This window comes from Nelumbo lutea, chromosome 8, assembly GCF_056320005.1.
Source record: "Nelumbo lutea isolate HS-2025 chromosome 8, American lotus-T2T, whole genome shotgun sequence".
NCBI lineage: Eukaryota > Viridiplantae > Streptophyta > Magnoliopsida > Proteales > Nelumbonaceae > Nelumbo > Nelumbo lutea.
In genome coordinates this window covers 24,706,483-24,733,695 of record NC_142691.1, presented here as the reverse complement: position 1 = coordinate 24,733,695, position 27,213 = coordinate 24,706,483, and the positions used below count along the sequence as shown (strand labels likewise).

General features: G+C 35.1%; 3 long non-coding RNA genes and 1 pseudogene across 3 annotated transcripts; all 4 read right to left on the bottom strand.

The window, feature by feature from the left end:
* Positions 1-5,897: 5,897 nt before the first annotated feature.
* LOC148843436 (uncharacterized) lies at positions 5,898-6,688 on the bottom strand. The gene is made up of 2 exons (XR_016103577.1): positions 6,496-6,688; positions 5,898-6,188 (listed from the first exon to the last, which is right to left on the bottom strand). It is a non-coding gene; the product is annotated as an uncharacterized LOC148843436 (long non-coding RNA).
* A 2,130-nt stretch (positions 6,689-8,818) lies between these two features.
* On the bottom strand, positions 8,819-8,937 carry LOC148843435 (5S ribosomal RNA; annotated as a pseudogene).
* A 6,968-nt stretch (positions 8,938-15,905) lies between these two features.
* Positions 15,906-16,631, bottom strand: LOC148843434 (uncharacterized). The gene is made up of 2 exons (XR_016103037.1): positions 16,492-16,631; positions 15,906-16,197 (listed from the first exon to the last, which is right to left on the bottom strand). It is a non-coding gene; the product is annotated as an uncharacterized LOC148843434 (long non-coding RNA).
* A 5,549-nt stretch (positions 16,632-22,180) lies between these two features.
* Positions 22,181-23,264, bottom strand: LOC148843433 (uncharacterized). The gene is made up of 2 exons (XR_016103880.1): positions 22,837-23,264; positions 22,181-22,485 (listed from the first exon to the last, which is right to left on the bottom strand). It is a non-coding gene; the product is annotated as an uncharacterized LOC148843433 (long non-coding RNA).
* Positions 23,265-27,213: the final 3,949 nt, after the last annotated feature.

The following is a 27,213-nucleotide window of genomic DNA, read 5'->3' as shown; positions in this document are numbered from 1 at the left end:
CTCAAAATCCAAAAATACTAAAAGATTTCATTATAACTTGGAAAAAAGAGTAGAGGAACAAAAAAGCATATATAAGCTACATATTTTTTATTATATAAAATAGTTTTAATTTTATAGAATTATCAGGTTAGGCTTAGGCAGGCTAGGCTATCTTGAGAAAGCCTAATCCCAATGGTGAAAAAAGGTCAGGCTTAGTGTTTTAATTTGGACTTGAGCCCATGGGCCTAAAATCTTGTCCAAGTCCACTATGAACAAGTCAGGCCAAGCTAGCCCATCGGACCACACGAACCATGAATGAGTCTAATAATAAGCCATTACTTTGTGTTTGAATCAATGGTTCAACCACTTGGGTCAAATGGATTTTGACAAAGTCAATGGTTTCTTACAAAACAACAAGTTTTAGGGACCTAAAACCAAGAATAGGACCAGGTGATGGTTTGATCATCTAGATCAACAGCATTGATCTTAGTATGTCTTTTCCACTGATCTAGGGCTGCAAACAAGTTGAATTAGATTCGACTTGAATACGGATTCTATCTAGTAAGAATCAAATTTGGATACCCCCTTGACCCTAACAAATCGGATTAAACTGGAAATGTCGATACATTTAGTTAATAGTTCAAATTCAAATACAGCTCGATCTGATCCGCCCTGACCCGATCCAATATGTTTGTTATGAAATATTGTATATGTATATTCTATATATATAAATTATATATAATTATAAATTATATATACTATAATATATTATTATATTATATAAATCAAGTTTTTTATTACAATCCAAGTTCAATGAGATTCAAATCAGATATCTAATAAGATATTCAAATTCGAATCATAATATTGAAAATTGATGAATTTTTGTCAAATTCGATCATCATATTTTTTATTGAATAGGATTGGGTATATCTTTTATCGAATCTAATCCGATCCCTTTGCAGCCCTACAGTTCTAGGGTTGCAATCGAGTTAAGCTGAGTCAAACTTTGGCATGTCTTGGCTCGGTTTGACTAAAATACTACTTGGTTCGGGTTCAAGTTCAAGTTTGACTCGAACTATATTTTTCGGCTCAAGCTCAGTCCAATTAAAAATTCAATGAGTTTGAGTTCGGCTCAGAAACACGAAAATAACTATATTTATATGTTATATGTAAATATATAATATTTTTTATAATATATAGTATGTATGTATGTATACATGCATGTATGTATATATGTACGTATGTACATGTATATGAATATATGTATTTATCATGCCAGATTTATAAGCTTTTGAACTAAACATTTTATTGCTTAAGCTCGAGCTTGATTAACTAATTGACCTTACTCGAAGGTTTAAACTCATTTCGAGTTTGATTAAAATTGAACTCAAATCGAACCTAACCCAATTCAAGTTTGAACTATTTGATTATTTCAATTTATGTACATGTATATAAAGCGCATTGCTCTAAATGGTGATTGATTTTTATAAAAGGCATCAAAATCAATATTAGAATTCTCCACTACCTACTTAATAACACTTCTTATGGTAGATTTTCTTGTGCATCTTCCTTGCGCAGAGACCGAGGGCAATTGAGCTAGTTTAAACTCAGATGTTTCTTTTGGCAGCCCAGATTATCTACCTGCTGTAGAAGATCCAAAAATCTGGCGGAGCTCTATGACATTGTAGTAGCTAAGCCTATTCTTCGAGGGGAGAATGACGGTTCAGTTCAGGGTCAAAATTTATAGGTTCAAAGTAAATTTTGGATAGGTGCCAATTTAGAATTGATGATACCAATTCACGGGTGAATATAAATTTATAAAGTATGGGTTTTTGACCTTTTATAATGTTCATTGTTTTACAATGCAAATCAAAAATCTGCATTAGGCCTATCAGTACTTCTTAGCTTCTTCGAGGCACTAGTAGATCGAGAGGGAGAGGTAGGAGAGGTCATGGCAGACACTCGTGGTGCAAGAAGCTATATGACAGTCAGACGGTTCCCTTTTCTCAAGGTCGTAATCCATCCAAAAAAAGTGGGCCCTCAGTGAATGCCTATGATCGTGATATTCTTTCTTAATTTGAAGGCAACGTTTGTATAGAGCTGTTTTTATTTCGGATAATTTGAATGCCATAATCAATCAAATTCAAATATCCTATTTATACCGTTTAAATAATTGAGTCAAATTCAGATATTACTTGATTCGATTTGATAAATATCTGAATTCGACCAGTTATTTAATTTTTATATATAATATATAAAATATTTAAACATTTTATATAATGTATATATAATATTTAAATTATATAATTTATATATTTTATATCAATAAAATATTTATTAATTATATACCTAAAATAATTAATTAGTCAAATATGAATTTAATAAAATATTTGAATACTTAATCAAATTCAAATTTTAACATTGGCTTTTAATATTTGTCAGATATCAAATCAAATATTGATATTGAATTTTCTACTTCAATTCGAATTTAGATATTGCTTGTTATAATCCGAATTTGATCAATTTACACCCCTACCATTGACAGCCCTATTTTTTAAGAAGTGTAAAATGTGATGATTGGTGACAAATAAGGGAGTGCCAAACTATGGATATATGGACACATGAATATGGATTAGTTTATTTGGAATTTTAAAAGCAAGCCTGTGCAAAATTATGTTAGTCCTCCCTCACAAGTGCTCTTGCTTATGAGAGGGGAGATCTACTTCTGTTTTGTAGTTTATTTCTTTTATAATATCAGGTTGAATAAAAAAACAAGTGTTATCCTAAAGGGCTTTAAAAAATCAAGTGTAATTCAAATGGGACCCACATATGACATAGAAGCAAATCAAGGGTCCCGTTTGTTTTATAGTCGGAATTGGAATCAAAATCCTTTAGAATCGAAATTAGAATGGCCCATTCCCATAGTCTGTTTGGTTCAAACAGGAATGGAGAATGGAAACCGGAACCAATAAGAATGGTATTTCACTCCCAAGGGAGGGGCAAAGAATGGCCATTCCCTCAAATTGGAAAATGCCATTCCAGTAGGAATGAGATTGGGATTCCAATTCTGTCCAATCAACATATGAACTTGGAATAGCCCATTCCGATTCTGATTCCAGACCCCTATTTCAATGAACCAAGCAAGGGCTAAAACTTGACTAAAACGTCTACTATCTGAAGCCAGCTGCCTGATATACCCGGGCCCAATTACTATGGACAGATCCACAAATTTTGGAGTCCATGTTACCTTATAGGATTTTTGTCAATTTTCACATATACACAATTGCTTAATTCCAACCATATCTGTTGGTGGGATTTATTCACAACTCTGAATTGAGTTTGAATGTATCTAGTCCGAACTTAACTGGCTGACACCCCTAAATGGAGTGGGTAGTAAAATTTTCTTTATTATATAAATAAATACATACATACATATATATAGTAAAATTTTCTTTATTTACTCAAGGCCCCAAACAGTATGACAAATGGTTATAAAGTTTAGCAGTTTGATCTCTAGGTTTTATTATGGGTGGAAAATTTTTAGAAAATGCTCATATGGTCTCCAATAAATACTTATTGTTCCATCTCAATTTGGAACAAATACATATTATAAAGATCAATACGTATAAAATACAAGGTTTTACACTCTACATATTTCCATTTGATTTTACACACACACACAGTGTTGAAACAGAGCAGTTTGACTCATTTCACCTGAATAGTCGAACTAATGACCCATGGCCCAAAGAAAAAAGCCTCCAGATCGATTTTAAAAACATTGTTTATCTTACTTATTATTGTTTAATTTGTCAAATATATGATGTTAAAAACGTTTTTATTTTTAAATTTATATATTTTTTTGCATTTTATAGATTTTTGAATTTTATTATTTAAATGTAGCAATATGGATTGACACATTTGACCCTAAATGGTTTAATTTCTTACCACTACCTAGATGAAAACACTATTTTTTCTACGTAGATTTTAAAAGTATAGGATTTATGTTATTGAAATTAATATTTAATTATAGAATTAAATGATGATAAGAAACAAAGAAGCATTAAATATATGATTCAATGAACGTGAATGCAAAATAATACCTTAAGTGTTGGATTTAATGAGAGATAATTGAATGTATTGAATATCCTAAAATTAACTCTTTTAAATTCATTTAATGTCAATAACTAATTACCCTATTTGCCCTCATTTTTTTATCGATAAATTTAAATATAGAGATAAATTTTGTCATCACAAAATTCCAGAAAATTCTTGAGGCTATTAGTACTTTTAAGTCTGGAAGCTGAAAGGTTTTTGATTGTCTTTCAGAGCTCGTGGAGCTGTTTTTGTAATTCAGTTTCAATTGTAAAATATTTCTTTTTTCTTTCTAATAAATTATCTTTTATTCTTCGATATATATATATATATAGATTGTAAAAAAATTATATACATATTATTACCATCATCATAATATAAAATATTCACAAACAAAATATATACAAATTCGCTAATTATATTAAAATGGATCTACAAGGGTATTGTAATATATGGGAGTTTCTGGAGAATGAAAACAAGGTTTAGAAGAAATTAAAGAAACTGTCAGAGAACCATTGTCGAGGTTAGTAATTTATCCTATAACTTATTGCAATTTAATAAATTAATAATGGCCTTGTTTGGCACCCGCAAGTGTTTGATGAAAAATCTGAAATCGCAAATCATCCGTCAGTATGTCACGTCACTTGGAGCATTGTCTGCCGCTGACTCTTTGAATAGCTAAGAGCATTTTCTGTCAAAATATAATTGATTTATTTTCTAGGATGAATTAATGACTTTGTATAATTGTTGAAACAATATTTTCCACTCGGAGATCGTGCCCATTTCGAATCTGCTACCCACATTTATACTTACTGAATACTACTGCCGTCATAGAAATGAAAAGAGAGATGTGAGAACAAGTAATGCATAACTGTTATGTATCGTAGGTTGAGATGTGAGAACAAGTAATGAATACCATGCTACTTGGGTCAGTTAACCAATCAATCACAATACCAATTCAAGCCAATAATCTCAAAAACCTTATTTTACAAATTAATTAAAACCCTTAATTTATCAACTATCCATCGATAAAAAGTGGTTGATGACATCACGGGTTATCCCCTTGACCGGAATGGTTCAACCACTGATCCATTGACCCAGAGAGACGAAGAATTCAAGGCCCGGGTCAGATTGTAGAGCATAGAAGTTGAGAGAGATTGAAAAGTGGAAGATGTAAATATATTAACCAAGGCGATGTAAATGGGCTTTTTCATAACAGCTTCGCACATCAGACGCGATTAGGGCCAGGGCCATTATGGTGATCAATGTGGCCGACTGTTAAGCTAGGAGGCTCATTAAGCCAATGGGGGAAATGTCAGATTTACCCTTTGAGACCTATGCATCGATTGTTTATCCTTCTAAGTTGTAATAATAATAATAATATAGTCCAAATTTATCTGTAAATATGATCTTTTGTATTATTTATTTTCCAAAGATTCTAAGGCTGTGTTTGGTTTGAATGGAAAGATAGGAAAAGGAAGGGAAAATCTGGGAAACTTAGTTCTATAAGATTTATACATATTTTCCTTCCTTTCATAGTTTCCTTTCTTTTCCCTACTTTTTCCTTCAAACCAAATACAGCCTAAATAATCTACAACCAGAGTCAGATGGAACTTGAGATCCCTATCAGTGAAGCAGATTTTTCCTACTTAGTTTCTAATAACATACAAGAGCAGCACTGAATATTTCACAAATCTCGTCCATCCACCCAATCCAGCCTTACTCCGGCAGGTAGAGAGATTGTTTTCAATATTTGAACCCTGCTCATCCACACCTTTATATAACCTTCATTTACTTATACTCTGCAATTCCTATTTATTTATATATTTATGCCAAAAGAAAAGAGTTCCACTTAGATTGATTGATGAAGAAACAGTACAAGGAGCAGAATGGCTGACTTTATTACATAGAATCACTAACAAAAACGAAAGAGATTACTCAACCTGATTAGCAATGGACACAGACACAGTTATGAGGGTCGTGGCAGATACCACGGCCATTCCAGTTTTGGACGCACCAATAACTGCATCCGATTGGATCACACACCTGCATGGTAGGCAGAACTTCCACACAAGTACCATCGTTAGCCGCATCCGAACTGGGCAACATTGAAACAACTGCAACAACAATGCATCGATCGTTTATACAATAAGCAAAAAAATATCAAAAGAAGAAAGGCTGAATGAAAGATACAGAAATAATATTGGACTACTGTTGATGTTTTGTGGTGCACTAGCTGGGTTGTAACCATGTCTGGCTGCAACACAGTGTGGGTGAAGTGTATCTTGCAGAAACTGTGCAAATAGCAAGTCGGATTTTGATGTTTAACGCAGAAAGATGCACTCATGTATCATAGAAATGATCATAAATGTAGGGGTAAACAAAGACAAATTAACAAGTGAAAATGAGGAAAGTTTAAGAAACCTGAGAAGACTAGGAGGACAAGGAAGAAGCAGCAGGAAAGCTTAGCCATCTTTCTATCAACTTATTTGCAGACTGTGCTCTATTATTGAAGAAACGGTGTGTATCTTATGGAATGATAATGAGTTGTAGGGGTATTTATAGAGTTCTAGGTCTGTAGGTTTATTAAAAAAGAAATTAGGGTTGGCATCAACTTTCAATGTATCAAATGGGCCCAATATATTTATATCTATAAACTAACATAAAATGCACGCATGGGGCCTGAGATTTCGGGAATGTTACTTGACTAAATATCCCTTATTTTGAATTTACGCACTCTTTATTTTTGGAGCAAAAACTGTAATTTCAATGCCATTATTCAGTTCTTTCAATACTTATCTCCGGTTAAATCCCATATTTAAGGAATTAATTCATATTAATTTCTAGAAATTTTCTTAGCTAAATTAACCCCCATTTTGAATTTGGACAGTTTTATTTTGGGGGAAAAAGATGCAATTTCAATACTACTATTCTACTTATTCAATTCCAGCCCTCACATTAAATACCATAATTAAGGGATTAACTCCCTATTCTCTTAGGAAAAACATTCAAATTCAAAGTGAAGGTTATTTCGCCAAGAAATTCTCTAGAAACCAATGCAAATTAATACATTAAAAATGGGATTAAATGAGATTAGATTCAATGAACTGAACAGCGGTTTTAAAATTACAATTTTTACACCAAAATAAAGAGTGTCTAAATTCAAAATAAGGGGTTTTTTAGTCAAGCAAAATTCTAGAAATTTAAGGCCTTATTAGTGCAAATTTTTATAATTTTACTTGACTAAAATACCCCTCAAATATGAATTTACACACTCTTTATTCTAAGACAAAAACGTAATTGCAACACCACTATTCAATTCATTTAACTCCCTCTCGTTAAATCCCATATATATTGGTTGGGGAATCGCCCTAGAATAGTGTGAAACTTGCATTACCCACTGAAGACCCAGGTTAGATTACATTCCTATATCCAAAACAAGTTCAAAAAAAATTTGGCTCTGAAGTCTACATGTTTAATATCTAAAAACCATCTCGTGTGAAACCAAATAGGTTGGCTTACGTTGTCCAGTAGCCTCCAAAGATTTGAAAAAGGAAAATAAAGAAAAATTGTATTAACATTGGATCTAGAAATATATTCTCAAAAAATTTGGAAAAGCTAGCTCCAAAAGAAAATGTAGAGTTTATGAGTAGACAAGCAGGAGGGTTTCAAAATCTTGGATTTAAAGATTTTGATTATCGTAACCATTTGCAAACTAAAAGAAAGTAAGACATGGAAAATGGTGGTGCAGGAGTAATATTAGAATGCTTCGACAAGTTGCAAGATAAGAACATGGCATCATTCCATTCGATTCAAGTTGATAACGAAAGTATGATAACTAACATATTCTGGGCTGATGCAAGAATGGTACAGATTATATTAAGCATCTTTGTGATGTTGTTTGTTTTGATACCACATTTGGAACAAATGCTGAGCACTGACCATTTGCGCCCCTTTTGTTGGAACTAACCACCATAAGCAAACAATTATTTTTGGAACTGCTCTAATGTATGATGAGACTATAGAATTAACCACCATAACAAAGTAAGCAAGTATAGTTCCTTTACCCAATTAAATAATTAGTGGATCCACCTGTTCTCTGTCCTATTAAACCAAGTTCATTATTTGCTAACAATTACAGTAAATTCTCATATTGCTAACCATGGTTTCTTTACCACCTTTAATTCACTATATGTGGGTCATGCATTCAAAGTATTGATTTGAATGAGCAGAACTGAGCTGAGTTCTGCTTCAGTTATTGAGTGCAAATCTGAACCGACTCATCTCTACCAGTTTAGGTTCCAACTTGTTGGTGAGGAATTTTCATGTTGGAATGCAATATTGAGTGGGATTCAAGCCACACAAGGATGGTGACCCATTTCTGCTACGTGTGCCAACTGACAGTCAGACAGTTCCTTTTTCTCGAGGTCGTAATCCAACAAACTATGGGCCGTCACTGAATGCCTATGATCGTGATATTCTTTCTTGAGGGGCAAGGTTTCTATATCCCCTCTGTTAGCTGGTTTTTCTTATATTATTAAAAAATTTATGGTGTCTCCCCTCTATCAAGAGATAATTTTGGGGCATAAAATGATGATATAAGCATATCTCTTTTATTTTAAAAACTACTCAAAAACAACACGTACAGAGAAATTATAAGTTTAGGGAGATGATAATAGAACCACTTGCCTTTTATGTTCTTTTTTTTATAATAAAAGGATCACGTCACATATAAATAAATAAAAGTGGGGTGCAGCATGAGGACTTTCCAGGAGGTCACCCATCTTAATACTATTCTCACCCAAGCACGCTTAACTTCAGGGTTCTGATGGAATCTGATACATTAGTGCTGGTATGATCGCACCCTAATATAATTGGGATGCAACACAATGACGTTTTAGGAGGTCACCCATCCTAGTATTACTCTTGCCCAAGCATGCTTAACTTTAGAGTTTTGATGGGATCCGGTTCATTAGTACTAGTATGATCGCACCCAAAGGTGGTTTAAAATCATTAATTTTAAGTACATGCCTTTTATTTTCAAAACTTAGCAATTAATTAGTCATTTGCAAAGAATGGGATATGATAATTAAATAATAAAATTAAGAAATATTGAAACATAAAAAATAAATTATGTAGAAAATATTTGAATATATCTCTAATATTATATATTGTCATATTGAACAAATTACACATCGAAATTATACAATAGTTTAGAGATATTGAGTTGTCTGGGTGGTTCTCTCTTAAGTCTTGAGGATGCGTAATGCCGACGTATCTAAAAGTGGGGAAGCCTCCACCAAAGTCTCAAAGGCTGGTGCTCGTGTGTGGTGGGGGGATCCAGGAGTGGTAGGTTTCGATTGATTCACAGGGGTCAATCTCATCAGAAGGAGGTTCTAGATAAACGGAAAGCCTCCCCCTCCCCTGTTCGCTGGAGGGAGATGGTTGTTTCACTTTGGTTCTATAGAGTCAGAGTTGAAGGAAGTTGGGGATGTGGGCCTCTCTACTAAGTAAAGTTCAAATCAAATCTTTGCGCATATGAGGTTCCTTAGGCCTATGAGCCAGTTATTTTTGGGAGCTATTACCATAGTTTCAATGGGGAGACTTGGAAAGAAGACAACACAGCCCAAGATTTTCGTAAAGGAAGTTCCTCTAGAATGAAGGGAAGAGATAGAGATGATCAATGGAAGAGGAGCATAGGTTTGTAGAGTCCCATTTTCGAAGGTTTGAGGGAGAAGCCAAAAACACACGAGAGAAAAAGAAGTGATAGTGATGATGAAGACTTTTATGTAGGTAGTGAGGGGTTCAAGTTTGAAACTGGATTCAATCAGTGAAAAGCCCCTTCCAACTACCATTACAGCCTTGTATTGGGAATATCTCTCCATGAAATAAATAACATAAATGTAGAGACATTCCAGATACAAGGATGTAAAGGTTGTTCGAATGGTGTTCAAACAGGCCTTGCACTGGCTGAAGCCGATCTCTTCAGGTTCGGTAGACTTCCTAAAAGTAGGAAATTGCAAAAGCTTGTAAATTTTTACACAGATGCTCCAATAATAGTAGATGTCATGGGGAAGAAATAAGGCCACCTATTAGCCATGTCTATGTAGGGCGGGTTTATGAAAGCCTTGGTCTTCAGTTGGTGCTTTTTGGGCCTCTAGTTAACATGTACGTGCATTTTCACATGGCAGTATCTCTAAGACAAAAACATACATTTTAGAAATCATGTGCTTTTTTTGAACAATTATAAATGGACAGCTTTTGGAGTAAGAGTAGAAGACATATATGCCCTCTTTATGCCCTTTGTATGCTACTTAGATAAGGGTTAGAAAACATCCAATAAAAAATTCAGAAAGAGGGGACATTCTCTCTTTTATAGATAGTATAAATTTGTTAAGTCTGGAAGATGGAAGGTTTTTTATTGACTTTCAGAGTTCTTGGAGCTGTTTTTGTAGTTCAATTTCTACTATAATATATTTACTTTTTTATTAAATTATCTTTTATTCTTTAATATTTATAATAAATCATAAAAAAAAATTATATACATATTATTACCATCATCATAACCTAAAATTTTCACAAACAAAATACATACAAATTTGCTAATTGTATCAAAATGGATATATAAGGGTATTGTAATATATGGGAGTTTCTTGAGAATGAAGCCAAAGTTTAGAAGAAGTTAAAGAAGATATTAGAAAACCATAGTAGAGGTTAGTGATGAAACAAAACTAAATTTCTGTGAATGAACTCACTATAAATTTAGTGAGTGGAGAGTATATATATATATATAGATATATAAGTTGTCATTGGTACAGATTACACAATATAGATAAAATTGACAATTATACTAGATAAGCTTTACATGGAGATAACGTTAGCTTTGGCTATCTATTCAATTGAGATTTACTTGATTGACTTGTAATTGGACTCTTCTTCTTATCCTTATCAGCCCCCACAAGTAGATGGGGAGTGGATGCACCATTAGCTTATTCCTCAAGAAGAAAAACCAGGAAGAGCTTAGTGGTTTAGTAAAATTATTTGCTGGATGATTTGCACTAGAGATGAAGCAAACATCTAAGGCCTTGTGAACAACTTGCTCCCAAACAAAGTGATAATCAATCTCTATATGCTTGGTGCGAGCATGGAAAATAGGATTTGCACTTAAGTACGTGGCACCAAGATTATCACACCAAAGGAGGAGAAATAGGAAAAATTACAAGTTCACGAGGAACAGATTGAAGCCAAAGTAATTCTGAAGTAGCACAGGCTATGCTTCGATATTCAGACTCAGTACTAGACCGAGAAATAGTATCTTGCTTTTCATAGGACCATGAGATCAAATTGGGGTCTAAGTAGATACAAAAACCACCCTGAGATCTTCTGTCATCCAAGCATCCTGCCCAATCAGCATCGGAGAATGCATGAAGGCGAAGAAAAGAAAAATGAACAACAATCAAGTGAAACCCATAATTAATAGTGTGTTTCAAATATCTGAGTATGTGCTTTGACTGCACTCCATTGCTCAGTAGTAGGTGCATGCATGTAGTGACATACCTTGTTGACAGAAAAGGCTATGTCAGGACATGTTATGGTTAAGTACTGCAAAGTACCCACAACAATCCTATATTAAGAGGGGTTTAGAAGAACATCTCCAATGTGCCATTGAAATTTAAAAGTGGATGCCATGGGAGTTCCATAAGGTTTTGCACCATCCATGTGATCTTTCTAAAGAAGATTCATTATGTATTATTTTTGAGACAAAATGATGTTGCTAGAGCTATGAACCACTTCAACACCAAGAAAAAAATGTAAAGGACCCAAGTCCTTAACAGCAAAGGTGGTGCTCATGGTAGCAATAAGATATGATACAGTAGCGGAGTCTAAACAAGTAATGATAATGTCATCAACATAGATGAGTATAAACATAATACATGTAAGAGATGTAAATATCAATAAAGAAGTATATGCTATAGATGCCTTAAAACCAGCCTGAAGTAAGAATGTACTAAGCTTCTGAAACCAAGCCTGAGGAGCTTGTTTTAACCCATAAAGAGACCTATGTAAATGACAGACATGAGTAGGAGACTTTTGATCAACAAAGCCTAGGGGTTGCCTCATGTAAACATTTTCTTCAAGATCACCATGAAGAATCACATTTTGAATATCAAGCTGCCTTATAGTCAAATTCTTGGAGAAAGCAATGGTAAGAACAATGCTTATAGTACCTGGCTTTATAATTGGACTGAATGTTTTAGTAAAATCAATCCCAAGTCGTTGATTGTAACCTTGAGCAACAAGTCGGGCCTTATAACGGTTGACAGTGCCATATGGGTTTCTCTTGGTTTTGAAAAACCACTTACACCCAATGAGATTCATATCATCAATGCGGGGAACAAGAGTCCAAGTTCCATTTTGCTAAAGAGAATCAATTTCTGCTAACATAGCATTTCAACACTGAGCACTTTTGTTGGCTTGAATGAAATAGGTTGGCTCATCGCCATCGACTTCTAGTGGGTGATGAGAGGCAAGATAAACTTTGGGTTTATAAATACTAGCCTTCCCATGAGTAATCATAGAGTGTACATTGGTTATAGGTGGTGGAGTAGGAACAACACTTTCAATAGAAACCTCAAAAGGAATAGCTTGAGCATTAAAACTAGCAGAACTTGATGATGTGGCAGCAATGGAAGGAGAAACATTATCACTTGAAATGGGAGAAGCCATTGAATTAAGGACACCCATAATAGAGGAGGATGATTCGGTATTGCATAGTGAAACTTCAACAATAGGAGGAGGTCCAATAGATGTGGTGGAGCCCTGTACCGATGAAAAAGAGTTAAAAGCAACTAAAGTTGCATAATGAGACTTGAAAGAAAATGTATCTTCATCAAACTGAACATGTCGTGAAATAAAAACTCTACTTGTAGAGAGATAGAGACATCTGTACCCACTATAGCCTTGAGGATAACCCATAAATACACAAACAATAGAACAAGCTTCAAGTTTATTCCTATTGTAAGGTCAAAGAAGAGGATAATAGGTGTAACCAAACACTTTCAACATGCTATAATCAGACTTAGTATGATATAGTACCTCCCAAGGAGATTTCATAGCAAAAACTTCTATAGGAAGTCAATTAGCAATGAAAACTGAGGACTGAAAGGATTTCTCTAGTAAAGTTATGCCCATTTCAACTATTTCTCTATGGCGTCTCTCAACATGCCCATTTTTGTTCCTGCGTGTGAGGACAAGAAAAATGATGCAAGACCCCACATTGATTCAGAAAGGATTTAAATTTGACAAACCCTCCTCCTCCGTCTATTTGAATGGATTTAATCTTGACATTGAAATAAATTTTAACTTGCAATTTAAATTTGACAAAAGTATTAAAAGCATTTGATTTCTTAACAAGTGGAAAAATCCATTGATATGTAGAATGAGCATCAACAAAGAGAAGATAGTAATTAAATCCATGAACTAAAGTTACAAGCGATGCTCCCCAAACATTTCAAAATAATAAGTCAAAAGAAGCATTGTATGAGGACTCATTAACCGTAAAAGGTAACTTAAGGCTTTTTCCAAGAGGACACACATGGCAAAAATCCATTCTTTTATTTATTTGTAGACACTGACAACGAGCTGGAGTTGAGAACATGCCTAACAATGCGAGGTGCACAATGACCCAATTGCTCATGCCATTTATTCACCAAAGTTTTGACACCTAGGAATGCTGATAGAGTAGAACCTAGATTAGATACTTTACTTCCTCTCACCTATAACTCATAGAGACCATCTCTACTATACCCCTACAGCATGACTTTCCTTGTCTGCTGATCCTTCACAAAGAATTTGTCTGAGTGAAACTCAAAATAACAATTGTTATTTTTAGCAAATTTTGATACTACTAGTAAGTTTTTCCAAACTTAGGTACATGAAGAATATCTTTCAGAACAAAGGAATCTGATGAAGAATAAATAATAGTAGACCTACTGTGTTTAATTGACAAACCTTTTCCATTTCCAATAGTGATTTGTTCTGGTGCAGAGTATTCAAATTACAAGTGCAAATTGGCAAGGTCAACTATCATATGATGGCTAGCACCTGAATCTGGGTACCAATTGTTGTCAATTACTGGCCCTTTAAACGTAGTATATGTAGTAGGAAGCTCTTTTCTGGATGAAAATCTTTGTCAAACCTGGCTCTACACTTGTAGGTTGTATGGTTTAGCTTGTGACATATTTGGCATTTGATTCCTTGAAAGGGATTCGGTTTCTTATTCTTTCCATCAAAAGTCTTTTGTTTGATTTTGTAGTCATCGGTCTTAAAAGTCTGATAACATTTCTAAACAGCCATATTAGCTTGTAGTTGAAAAGATTCAAATAGAATCTGAGTGTGTTATAACCAAAGTTCATGGTTGGTGAATAGAGCTTGAATATCATCAAAGGTGTGCTCACTAGCACGCAACAACAATGGAGTGACCAAAGACTCATAATCTGGGCCAAGTCCACCAAGGACAAATTGTATTAATTCAGGGTCTGAAACTAACTCTCCAATAGCAACTAGAGTATCTGATTGACCTAGATTTTTGTAGATAATCCACCATGGATAAATTTGTTTTCTTCAGATGAGTCAACTCAAACCTGAGTTGTTTAATACGTGCCTGTGATTTTGAAGCAAACAGGCGAGTAAGGGCATTCTATACACTTTTTGAAGTAGTATACCCTATTACCTAGGCTAAAACTCCTTTAGGGTTGTTAACACTTTGAGCATTTTCAGTAATAGTCTTTGTGGGTGGTGTAATGGTTCCATCTGTATAACTTATAACCTTAAAACCTTTGAGCACAACAGTAAATTGAGATTGCCACAATAGATAGTTAGTGTGGTCTAACTTAAAGTCGAGCTTGACAAGGTGAAACCTAGCTTTGATACCATGAAACGAAACTAAATTTCTGTGAATGAACTTACTATAAATTTAGTGAGTGGAGAGAAGGAAATGTCAGACTTACCCTTTGAGGCCTATGCATGGACTGTTTGCCCTCCTTAGTGAGTGGAGAGAATGAACTTGCTATAAATTTAGTCTGACATTTCTTTTATCGCCTTTTCCTTGCTCATCAAGGCGATGAATGAAATGTCAGACTTACCCTTTGAGGCCTATGCATGGACTGTTTGCCCTCCTTAGGCAATTTAGGTTATAATAGTAATTAACATAATCCAAATTTATCTGTATATATTACATTTTATATTATTTATTATATGTAAATATTAAATTGAAAAAAAAAAATGATCGAATAACTTAATTGACACAATGGTCTAGTAAGAAGATGATCTTTGAAGAATTTTCATTTTTAAGAAGTTCCTCTCTACCGGTACTAGACTAGGTAACAAGAACGCCCACTGAGGCTGCATTCCTTTCCTATATCATCCAAAGACCCTAAACACAATGTACAATCAGATTCAGATGGAGATTGAGATCCCTATCTATGAAGCAGATTTTTTCTACTTAGGCTCAGTTTGGAAGCAATACAAATGCAAATATGTACAGCATAAATACGTACAAAATAAGTATAAGATTTTGCACTCTAAATAGTAGCATTGTACACCTTCCAAACTCAGCCTTAGTTTCTAATAACATACAACTGATGATGCCATTTGATCATGGAGGCACCACTGAATAATTGCATATTTCACTAATCTCGTCCCTCCACCCAATCCAGCCTTACTCCGGCAGATAGACACATTGTTTTTAATATTTGAACCCTGCTCATCCACTCCTTACTTATTTAATCTTCATTTACTTAAATTATACTCTGCAGGTCGTATTTATTTATATATTTTTGCCAAAACAAAAGAGCTCCACTTAGATTGATTGATGAAGAAACAGTACAAGGAGCAGAGTGGCTGCTTTTTATTACATAGAATCACTAACAACAACGACAGAGATCATTCAACTTAATTAGCAAACGACACAGACACAGGTATGGGGGTCCTGGCAGCTACCACGGCCACCGAATTGTGTGTCGCACCAATAAATGCATCCGCGGGGATTACAAACCTCAATGGTTGGAAGAACATGCACACAATTATCATCGTCAGTAGCATCGGAACCGGGCAACATTGAAGCAACTGCAACAACCATGCATCGTTTAATTTATAAAATAAGCAAATAAATATCAAAAAAAGGAAGGCTGAAGGGGGAGGGGAGAATGAAAGATACAGCAACAATACTGGAGTACTGTTGAAGGTTGCACCATGTGATAGTTTTGTGGGTGAAGTGTAGCTTGCAGCAACTGTGCAAATAGCAAGTCGAATTTTGATGTTTGATACAGAAAGATGCACTCATGTATCATAGAAATGATCATAAATGTATGGATAAACCGAGACAAATTAACAAGTGAAAATGAGGAAAGTATAAGAAACCTGAGAAGACTAGGAGGACAAGGAAGAAGCAGCAGGAAAGCTTAGCCATCTTTCTATCAACTTATTTGCAGACTGTTCTCTATTCTTGAAGCAAACGGAGTGAATCTTATGGAACGATAATGAGTTGTAGGGGTTTTATAGAGTTATAGGTCTGTAGATTCATTAAAAAAATAAAAGAAACAAATTAGGGTTGGAATCAATTCAATGTATCAGATGCATGGGTCCAGTATATCTATATGTATAAACTATCATAAAAAGCACGCATGGGGCCTGAGATTTCGGGAATGTTACTTGACTAAATATCCCTCAATTTGAATTTATGCACTCTTTATTTTTGGAGCAAAAACTGTAATTTCAATGCCACTTTTCAGTTCTTTCAATTCTTATCTCCCATTAAGTCCCATATTTAAGGAATTAAATTGTATTAATTTTTGGAAATTTTCTTGGCCAAAAGAACCTCCACTTTGATTATGGACAGTTTTTTATTTTGGGGGAAAAGGTGCAACTTCAATAGTAATATTCTATTTATTCAATTCTCTCACATTAAATACTATTATTATGGTATTAACTCCTATTCTCCATGAAAAAACGTGCAAATTCAAAATGAAGGTTGTTTCAGCCAAGAAATTTTCTAGAAATCAATGGGAATTAATACGTTAAATTTGGGATTAAATGAAAGTGGATTCAATGAATTGAAAACTAGTATTAAAGTTAATTAGAATTTTTGCCCCAAAATAAAGTGTCTAAATTCAAAATGAAGGGTATTTTAGTCAACTAAAATTCTAGAAATTTAAGGCCTTATTAGTGTCAAGTAACTTGTCAAGTAAAAATAAGCAAATTGAACCACCCCTTAAATTTAAGGCCTTATTAGTCTTTAATGTATGATGAGACTATGGAATTAACCACCATAACAAAGTAAGCAAGCAAAGTTCCTTTTCCCAATTAAATAATTAGTGGATGGACCTGTTCTCTGTCTTATTAAACCAACTTTATTATTTGCTAACAAGTATAGTAAATTCTCCTTTTAGAAATAGTAATCTGCATATTTCTAACCATGGTTTTTTTAGGGTCTTGCCTTTGGGGTTGTATATTTCTAATCCACCATTTGGCCTAACATCAAAGTATTGATTTGAATGAGCAGAACTGAGCTGAGTTCTACTTCATTTATTGAGTGCAAACCTGGATCCACTCATCTCTACCAGTTTAGGTCCCTACTTGTTGGTGAGCAATTTTCATGTTGGAATACAAGATTGAGAGCGATTCAGTCTACACAAGGATGGTGACCCATTTTTGCTACGTACGCCAACTGACAGTCAGACGGTTCCTTTCTTTCTCTCGAGGCCGTAATCCATCAAACTATAGGCCCTCACTGAATGCCTATGATCGTGATATTCTTTCTTGAGGGGGAAGGTTTTATATCCCCTCTGTTAGCTGGTTTTGCTTATATTAATAAAAAATGATATAAGCACATCTCTTTTATTTTGGGGCATAAAAAGATGATATAAGCACATCTCTTTTATTTTGGGGCATAAAAAGATGATATAAGCACATCTCTTTTATTTTGGGGCATAAAAAGATGATATAAGCACATCTCTTTTATTTTGGGGCATAAAAAGATGATGTAAGCACATCTCTTTTATTTTCAAAACTACTCAAAAACAAACTACAGATAGAAATTGTTAGTTTAGGGAGATGATAATATAATCACATACCTTTTATTCTTTTAAAATAAAAAGATCATGTCACATATAAATAAATAAAATTGGGGTGTAATAAAAGGACTTTCCAGGAGGTCACCCATCTTAGTACTATTCTCATTCAAGCATGCTTAAATTCAAAGTTCTGATAGAATCTGGTGCATTAGTGCTGGTATGATCACACCTTAATAAAATTGAGGTGCAACACAAGGACTTTTTAGAAGGTCACCAATTTTATACTATTCTTGCTCAATCACGCTTAACTTTAGTGTTTTGATGGAATCTGATGCATTAATACTGGTATGATTGCATTCAAAATTGGTTTAAAATCGTTAATCTTAAGCACATGCCTTTTATTTTCAAAACATAGCAATTAATTAGTCATTTGCATTGAATGGGAAATGATAATTAAATAATAAAGTTAAGAAATATTGAAACATAAAAAATAAATTATGTAGAAAATATTTGAATATATGTCTAATATTATATATTATCATAATGAACAAATTACACATGGAAATTGTACAGTAGTTTAGGGAGATTGAGTTGTCTAGGCGATTCTCAGTTAAGTCTTGAGAATGACTGATCTTGACGCATCGGAAAGAGGACAAGCCTCCACCAAAGTCTCAAAGGCCGGTGCTCATGTGTGGGTGGGGTTCAAGAGTGATAGGTTTCGATTGATACACGGGGGTCGATCTCATCAGAAGGAGGTCCTAGATTGATGGAAAACCTTCCCCTCCCCTGTTTGTAGGAGGGAGATGGTTGTCTCGCTTGGGTTCCATTAGAGTTAGAGTCGAAGGAAGCTGGGGGTGTGGGCCCCTGGGCCCTTAGGCCCATGGGCCAGTTATTTTTTGGGGGTCTTTGAGGGTGGGACTTGGAATTATGAGCTTTCTGTTCCAATGTTAGTGACAAGTGCAAGCTGGTCGAGAAATTTTGAGAGGTCACATTTTGAGTGATGTGTCCCAAAATTATCAATTTGTTCCTAGACGAGCCAAAATGCACTCCACTCTGTCTAGGAGCTTGAGAAACTTATTCTTAGCCAAGAATGCAAAAAGGGCAGGATGGAGGATGTTATGTAAGAAGCATATAACACAAGGGAGTGTGGTTCTCAATGGAGTTGGTGATAAAAGTTTTTGAGAATCAAGACTCGAACTCTTTTCCAATCTTATAAGGAGAGTTGGAGGCTATTTAAGAGCTTAGCGAGGAATTTTTTATGAAGGAGGCCAAGATTTATGGATGAGCCATAGGGGGCCAAACACCGGGTAAAAAGTGAGAGGACGGAGGAAACTTACATAAAAAAATGTATTCAGTGTACTGATTTCTGGACCGTGGGAGGGGCCATGGCTCCCCTGGGTCTTCCCCTAGCTCCACCCATGACTAATGCCGTAGTTTCAATTGGATGACTTGAAAAGAAGACAACACCACCCAAGATTTTGGTAAAGGAAGTTCCTCTATAACGAATGGAAGAGACAGATATGATTAGTGGAAGAGGAGCATAGGCCTGAAGAGTCCAATGTAGAGAAGGATCTACGGTGAAAAAGTCATTGGGTTTGCATTTATAGGGTGGGGACAAATTCGAAACCAGATTCAATTGATGCAAAGCCCCTTCCAACAACCAGTATAGCCTTGTGTTGGGAATGCCTCTCCATGAAATAAAGCACATAAGTGCGGAGATATTCCCAATACAAGGCTGTTTATATAGACCTTGCACTAACTGAAGTCGATCTCTTTAGGTTTGGTGGACTTCCTGAAAGTAAAAAATTGCAAAAGCTTGTAAATTTTGAGGCAGAAGCTTCAATAATAGTAGATGTACAAGGGAAGAAATAACGCCACCGGTTAGCCATGTCTATGTAGGGTGGGTTTGGGGCTATTAGTAAACATGTACATGCATTTACACATAATAGTATGTCTAAGACAAAAAACTTTTTACAATTCATGGGCGATTTTTGAATGGTTATAAATGGACAAATTTTTGGAATGAGAGTAAAAGACATATATACCCTCATTATGCCTGTTGTATGCTACTTAGATAAGGGTTGAAAACATCCAATAAAATTTTCATAAGAAAGAAGGGACGTTCGCACTTTTTTAGATAGTATAAATATAGATTTGTTAAACCTGGAAGTTGGAAGGATTTGGGTTGTCGTTTAGAACTGATGGAGCTGTTTTTTTAGTTCAATTTCGATTATAATATATTTATTTTTTCTTTTTAATAAATTATCTTTTCTTCTTTAATATATATTCATATTATTACCATCATCATAATCTAAAAATTTCACGAACAAAATACATGCAAATTTGCTAATTATAACAAAATGAATATATATGGGAGTTTTTGGAGAATGAAGACAAAGTTTAGAAGAGGTTAAAGAAACTGTCAGAAAACCACAGTAGAGGCTAATAATTTATCCTATAATTTAATTAATACAATCTAACAAATAATGGCCTTGTTTGGCACCCGCTAGTGTTTGGTGAAAAATCTGGACATCCCAAATCATCCGTCAGTATGTCATGTCACTTGGAGCGTTGTCTGCCACAGACTCTTTGAATAGCTTATACAGAGAACTTCAATTAATGACTCTGTATTCACTAGCAATAACCTGACTGTCAACCTCAAATGGGCTCCATTACCAATACATCAAAATAGAGGAGACTGCATGTGTTATGTGATCTGGATAATTTGGGCAGGGCAGATCAGTGATAAATTGTTAAAAACAAATTTTCCAACCTCTTGGAGACCGTGCCCACTCCGGATATGCTTCCCACATCTATACCCACCGAATACTGTCGCGTATATTGGAAAGTGAATACTGTCGCGTAGATTCGGGTCCGACCACGCCAGTTGGGTGAATGAACCAGTCACAAATGCCAATGCAAGCCAACAATGTCTAAAACTTTATTTTACAAATTAAACCCCTTTATTTGGTCAACGATCCATCGATTCAAGTGGTTGATGAAAATTATAAAAAGAAAAAAAACCAAAACAGTGATTGATGACATCACGGGTTGACCTGAATGGTTCAACCACTGATCCATTGACCCAGAGAGACGAACAGTTGAAGACCCGGGTGAGATTTTAAAACATAGAAGATGAGAGAAATTGAAAAGTGGAAGTTGTAAATATAGATCAAAAGAACAGGGCATGGATCGGTTATATATTGAAAACGTATACAGCTGACAATATCCAAATGATCCAGAGGCATTCCATATTAAACTTTCGCAATACCTACTTAATAGCGCTTTTTCATATGATATATGCTTTTGTGCTTCATTGCCTAAACAAAATAGTTTGATTTAATTACCCAAGGCGATTTAAATGGGCTTTTCATAACAGCTTCAGACGCGATTAAGGCCAGGGCCATTTAGACTGTGTTTGGTTCCAAAGAAAAAGTAGGAAAAAGAACAAAAAGATAGGAAAACATTTACAAACCTTTTACATAACCTTAAGGTGATCGTCATGTGGCTGAGTGTTAAACTAGGAGGCATTAAGCCGATGTGTGAAATGTCAGACTTACCCTTTGAGGCCTATGCATGGACTGTTTGCCCTCCTTGGCAAGTTTGGTTATAATAGTAATGTAGTCGAAATTTATCTGTAAATATTACATTTTATATTATTTATTATGTATGAATGTTAAATTGAAAAAAAAAAATGATCAAATAACTTAATTGACAAAATGGCCTAGTAAGAACATGATCTTTGAAGAATTTTCATTTTCTAAGTACCTCTCCACCGGTACTAGACCAGATAACAAGAACGAACGCCCACTAAGGTTGCATTTCTTTCCTGTATCATCCAAAGACCCTAAACAATCTACAATCAGATTCAGATGGAGTTTGATCATGGAGACACCACTTAATATTTCACTAATCTCGTCCCTCCACCCAATAATCCAGCCTTACTCCGGCAGATAGAGAGATTGTTTTCAACATCTGAACCCTTAGATGGTAGGGAGAAATTAAATTATACTCAGCAAGTCGTATTTAGTTATATATTTTTGCCAAAACAAAACAAAAGAGATCCACTTAGATTGATTGATGAAGAAACAGTACAAGGAGCAGAGTGGCTGCCTTTATTACATAGAATCACTAACAACAACTAAAGAGATTTTTCAACTTAATTAGCAAACGACACAGGCACAGTTATGGGCGTCGTGGCACATACCACGGCCACCTAACTGTGTGGCGCACCAATAAATGCATCCGCGGGGATTACACACCTCCGTTGTTGGATGAAGTCGCACACAATTATAATCATTAGCACCGTCAGCAGCATCCGAACTGGGCATCATTGAAGCAACTGCAACAACCATGCACCAATCGTTTATACAATAAGCAAATAAATATCAAAAGAAGAAAGGCTGAAGGGGGAGGGGGGAATGAAAGATACAACAAAACTACTGGAGTACTGTTGATTGAAGGTTGCACCATTTGATGTTCTGTGGGGTAACCATGGCTGTGTTGTAAGTTGTAACCATCGCTGGCTGCAACACACAGTGGGTGAAGTGTAGCTTGCAGCAACAGTGCAAATAGCAAGTCGGATTTTGATGTTTGATACAGAAAGATGCACTCATGTATCATAGAAATGAACATAAATGTAGGGATAAACAGAGACAAATTAACAAGTGAAAATGAGGAAAGTATAAGAAACCTGAGAAGACTAGGAGGACAAGGAAGAAGCAGCAGGAAAGCTTAGCCATCTTTCTATCACCTTATTTGCAGACTGTGCTCTATTGTTGGAGCAAACGGTGTGTATCTTATGGGAGGATAATGAGTTGTAGGGGTATTTATCGAGTTCTAGGTATGCAGGTTCATTAAAAAAAGGAAACAAATTAGGGTTGGTATCAACTTTCAATGTATCAAATGGGTCCTGTATATCTATATCTATAAGCTATCATGAAAAGCACGCATGGGGCCTGAGATTTCGGGACTGTTACTTGACTAAATAAGTAAATATCCCTCATTTTGAATTTAGCCGCTCTTTATTTTTGGAACAAAAAATATAATTTCAATGCCACTATTCAGCTCTTTCAATTCTATCTCCCGTTAAGTCCCATATTTAAGGAATTAATTCATTGATTTCTGGAAATTTCCTTGGCTAAAGGAACCTCCAATTTGAATTTGGATAGTTTTTTATTTTGGGGGCGAAAGGTTCCACTTCAATACTTCAATAGCACTATTCAGTTTATTCAATTCCCTCACATTAAATACCATAATTAAGGTATTAATTCCTATTCTCTATGAAAAACGTGCAAATTCAAAATGAAGATTGTTTCAGCCAATAAAATTTCTAGAAATCAATGGGAATTAATACGTTAAATATGGTATTTAATGGAAGTGGATTCGATGAACTCAATAGTGGTATTAAAATTACAATTTTTGCCCCAAAATAAAGAGTGTCTAAATTCAAAATGATGGGTGTTTTAGTCAAGTAAAATTTTAGAAATTTAAGGCCTTATTAATGTAAATTTCTATAATTTTATTTTACTAAAATACCCCTCAAATTGAATTTTGACTCTTTTTATTCTAGGACAAGAATGTAATTTCGACACCACTATTCAGTTCATTCAATTCCCTCTCATTAAATCCCATATTTACCATTGGTTGGGGAAACGCCCTAGAATAGTGTGAAAGTTGCATTACCCACTGAAAACCCAGGTTAGATTACACTCCTATGTACCCAAAAAGAGTTGAAAAAAATTGGCTCTGAAGTCTACACGTTTAATCTCTAAAAACCATCTCGTGTAAAACCTAATAAGTTGGCTTACATTGTCTAGTAGCCTCCAAAGATTTGAAAAAGGAAAATAAAAAAAATTGTATTAACATTGGATCTATAAAATATATTCTCCAAAAATTTGGAAAAGCTCCAAAAGCAACTATGGAATTTATGAGTAGACAATCAGGAGGGTTTCAAAATCTTGGATTTAGAGATGTTGGTTATCGTAACTACTTGCAAATTAAAAGAAAGAAAGATATGAAAAATGGTGGTGGAGGAGCAAATATTAGAATACTTTGACAAGTTGCAAGAGAAGAACATGGCATCATTTCATTCCATTCAAGTTGATAATGAAAGTATGATAACCAACATATTCTGGGCTGATGCAAGAATGGTGGCAGATTCACTACGGGCAGTCGGCAAAAAGCCGCTAAAAATTCTAGTGAAAGTTTTCTCGACTGCCAGTAAAGAACAAAAAACTGCCACTAAAAAGACTTGTAGCGCCAGTCAAAAATGTATTTAGCGGCAAACGCAACTGCTGCTAAAGAATATATATATATATATATATATATATATATATATATATATATATATATATATATATATATAACCTGTTTTTTAATTTATTTCTAATTTTCTTAAAATAATATGTTTTCACTACATTCATTTAACTTAAAATGAAACACAAAAACTGCAATACTACTTGATATAGCCTCTTCTTATTGTTGCCATCCCACATATTGACATATCCATCACAACCTCCAGTGGCAAATGTGCCGTAGCTGCCACACTTGGAAGCATAGACAAAAAATGAGTCTTGAACCAATTACTCAATGAAATGGGAAAGCAACGCCTACCTTTAGGATTGAATTCTTACATCCACATGCAGAGAGAAGACCAATTACCATCAAACAAATAATCAATGAGTAACCCAGTTAACTATATTAATTATTGGATCGACGCTACCCAACCACCCCACCCCCACCCCAACACAAAAAAGGGTTCACAATATCAGATAAACTTTGCTAAGCCTTAACCAAGTTGATACCAGGATGAGTATCAATATGCTAATCCACTCTACAGCTTGTATATATCTGTAACTGCTCAAATCATTTCTTATCAGACATCTTACAACATGAAAGACATTCTTTTGTCCCACTTTTCAGAGCCATTATAGGCGTGCTCTCCAATTCACATAACAGAACTATCTCAATCAAATGTTGTCCATGTTCTTCTAGGTTTCCATTTACATGTCATCCTTCTTGGTCTTGTATCTCTCCAACAATCCATCTTGGCAAGTCGCTTATGTTACACTCAGTCCTATAGCTCCCCCACTGAGAAAGGAAAAGACTTACACAGGATGGAATGCAATTGCATTAACAGGATAGACTGTGTCTCTCCCAGCCTCTGATTTTCGATGGCACTTGAATTCCATCCACCCCCACCCCCTCAACCCAAAATAGAATTCCATCCAAACATCTTGGAGCAGAGCCAAAATCTCTTCTTTAATGGAATCACAATCTCCATATGGACGAGGAAAAACTAAGATGATCTCCCCGTACTATGGCCTCTAAAACCACCTCTTAACCCGTATGCCTAATGGTCCAAGCCTTCAAGATTCCCCAACAAGAACACACCCAAATTAATCTTAAAGGCACCATCTGAGGGAGGTGACAATAACTTCAATCACAACATGTAAACTAAAAGTAAAAGAGCTCATGAAAAGCTACAGATCACTGGATCCAAAAAGATACCTCAAAATTGATTTCTCATTACTAATCAATTTACCACTTTGACAATTGCAAGTTCAAATGCTTAATGATGAATGTCCAATAAAACAGAAATTAAATAACCAATACCCAAGTAATGGAAATCAGAGGTGTAATGACTTCCATTTCTTTATTTTTCTATGGACCTGTCACTTGCCTCTTTACACTTAAATGCTTCACCCTCCACATCAAAAAAGTGATTAATAACTTATTGGACATCATTCTTATTATCCAAAGTAGCAGAAAGTACCATTCCTAAACTGTTTCCAAATGAATAGAAATAAAAGTCCATATAACCAATCTTGATGATTCCAATAATTACTGTTATGATTCGGCCTACCTTAGAATTCTATCTATCTGACATCAGTTAGGTAGAAAGAGATAGAAAGGTGGAAGAAAGAGAGAAAAAGAGAAGGGGAAATTCTGGTTCGAATTGGAAGTCTCAACATGACCTTCTCTCAGTCGGCCAGACAGAACTTATATTATTAAAAAAGATTGAAAAGATATATGTGCCCTTATTTAAGTTAGGAGCACTGGTTCCAACACAACATTACAGATCAACAACATTAATCTAGGTATAAAGACAGAAATACCTCTACGCTAACACTCCCCCTCAAGCTGGTGAGTATATATCACCAACTTGTTATATATGTAGTCCACTCTTCCCTGATTCAAGCCTTTTGTAAATAAGTCAGCCCACTGATTTCCTGTATTAACATGTGTAGTGTCTAATTCTCCATTTAGTACCTTCTCCCTCACAAAGTGGCAGTCAACTTCAATGTGTTTGGTTCTTTCATGAAACACTGGATTAGAGGAAATATGAACTGCAACCTGATTATCACAATAGAGCTTCATTGGAGTGTTGATGTTGTACCCTACTTCCTGTAGAAGGTTCCTTAGCCACACTAGTTCACAAGCGGAGTGCGCCATAGCCCTATATTCTGCTTCTACACTACTTCTTGCCACAACCGTCTGCTTCTTACTTTTCCATGTCACTAGGTTACCTCCCAGGAAAGTGCAATAGCCTGTAGTAGACCGCCTATCAAACATAAAACCGGCCCAGTCAGCATCAGAATACATTTCTATTTCAAGTTTTTCGCCACTCTTGTATATCAGACCGCGACCCGGAGCCCCTTTTAGATACTTTACAATTCTTAGAACTGCATTCCAATGAGGAATCAAAGGTTTTTGCATGAACTGGCTTACCACACTAACCGCTAATGAGATGTCTGGTCTAGTAATGGTTAGGTAGTTCAGTTTACCCACAAGTCATCGGTATCTTCCGGGGTCTTTAAACACTTCACCCATATCACTGCTTAGCTTGGTATTTGTGTCCATGGGTGTTTCAACTGGTTTGGCACCCAACAAGCCTGTTTCTTCCAGCAAATCAATCACATATTTTCTCTAGCACAGGTTAATACCATACTTGGATCTTGCTACCTCTATCCCCAAGTAGTTTAGCTTACCAAGATCCTTTGTCTGAAAATGATCCTACAGATAAGTCTTCAACCTCTCAATACCCATATTATCATTTTCAGTAATA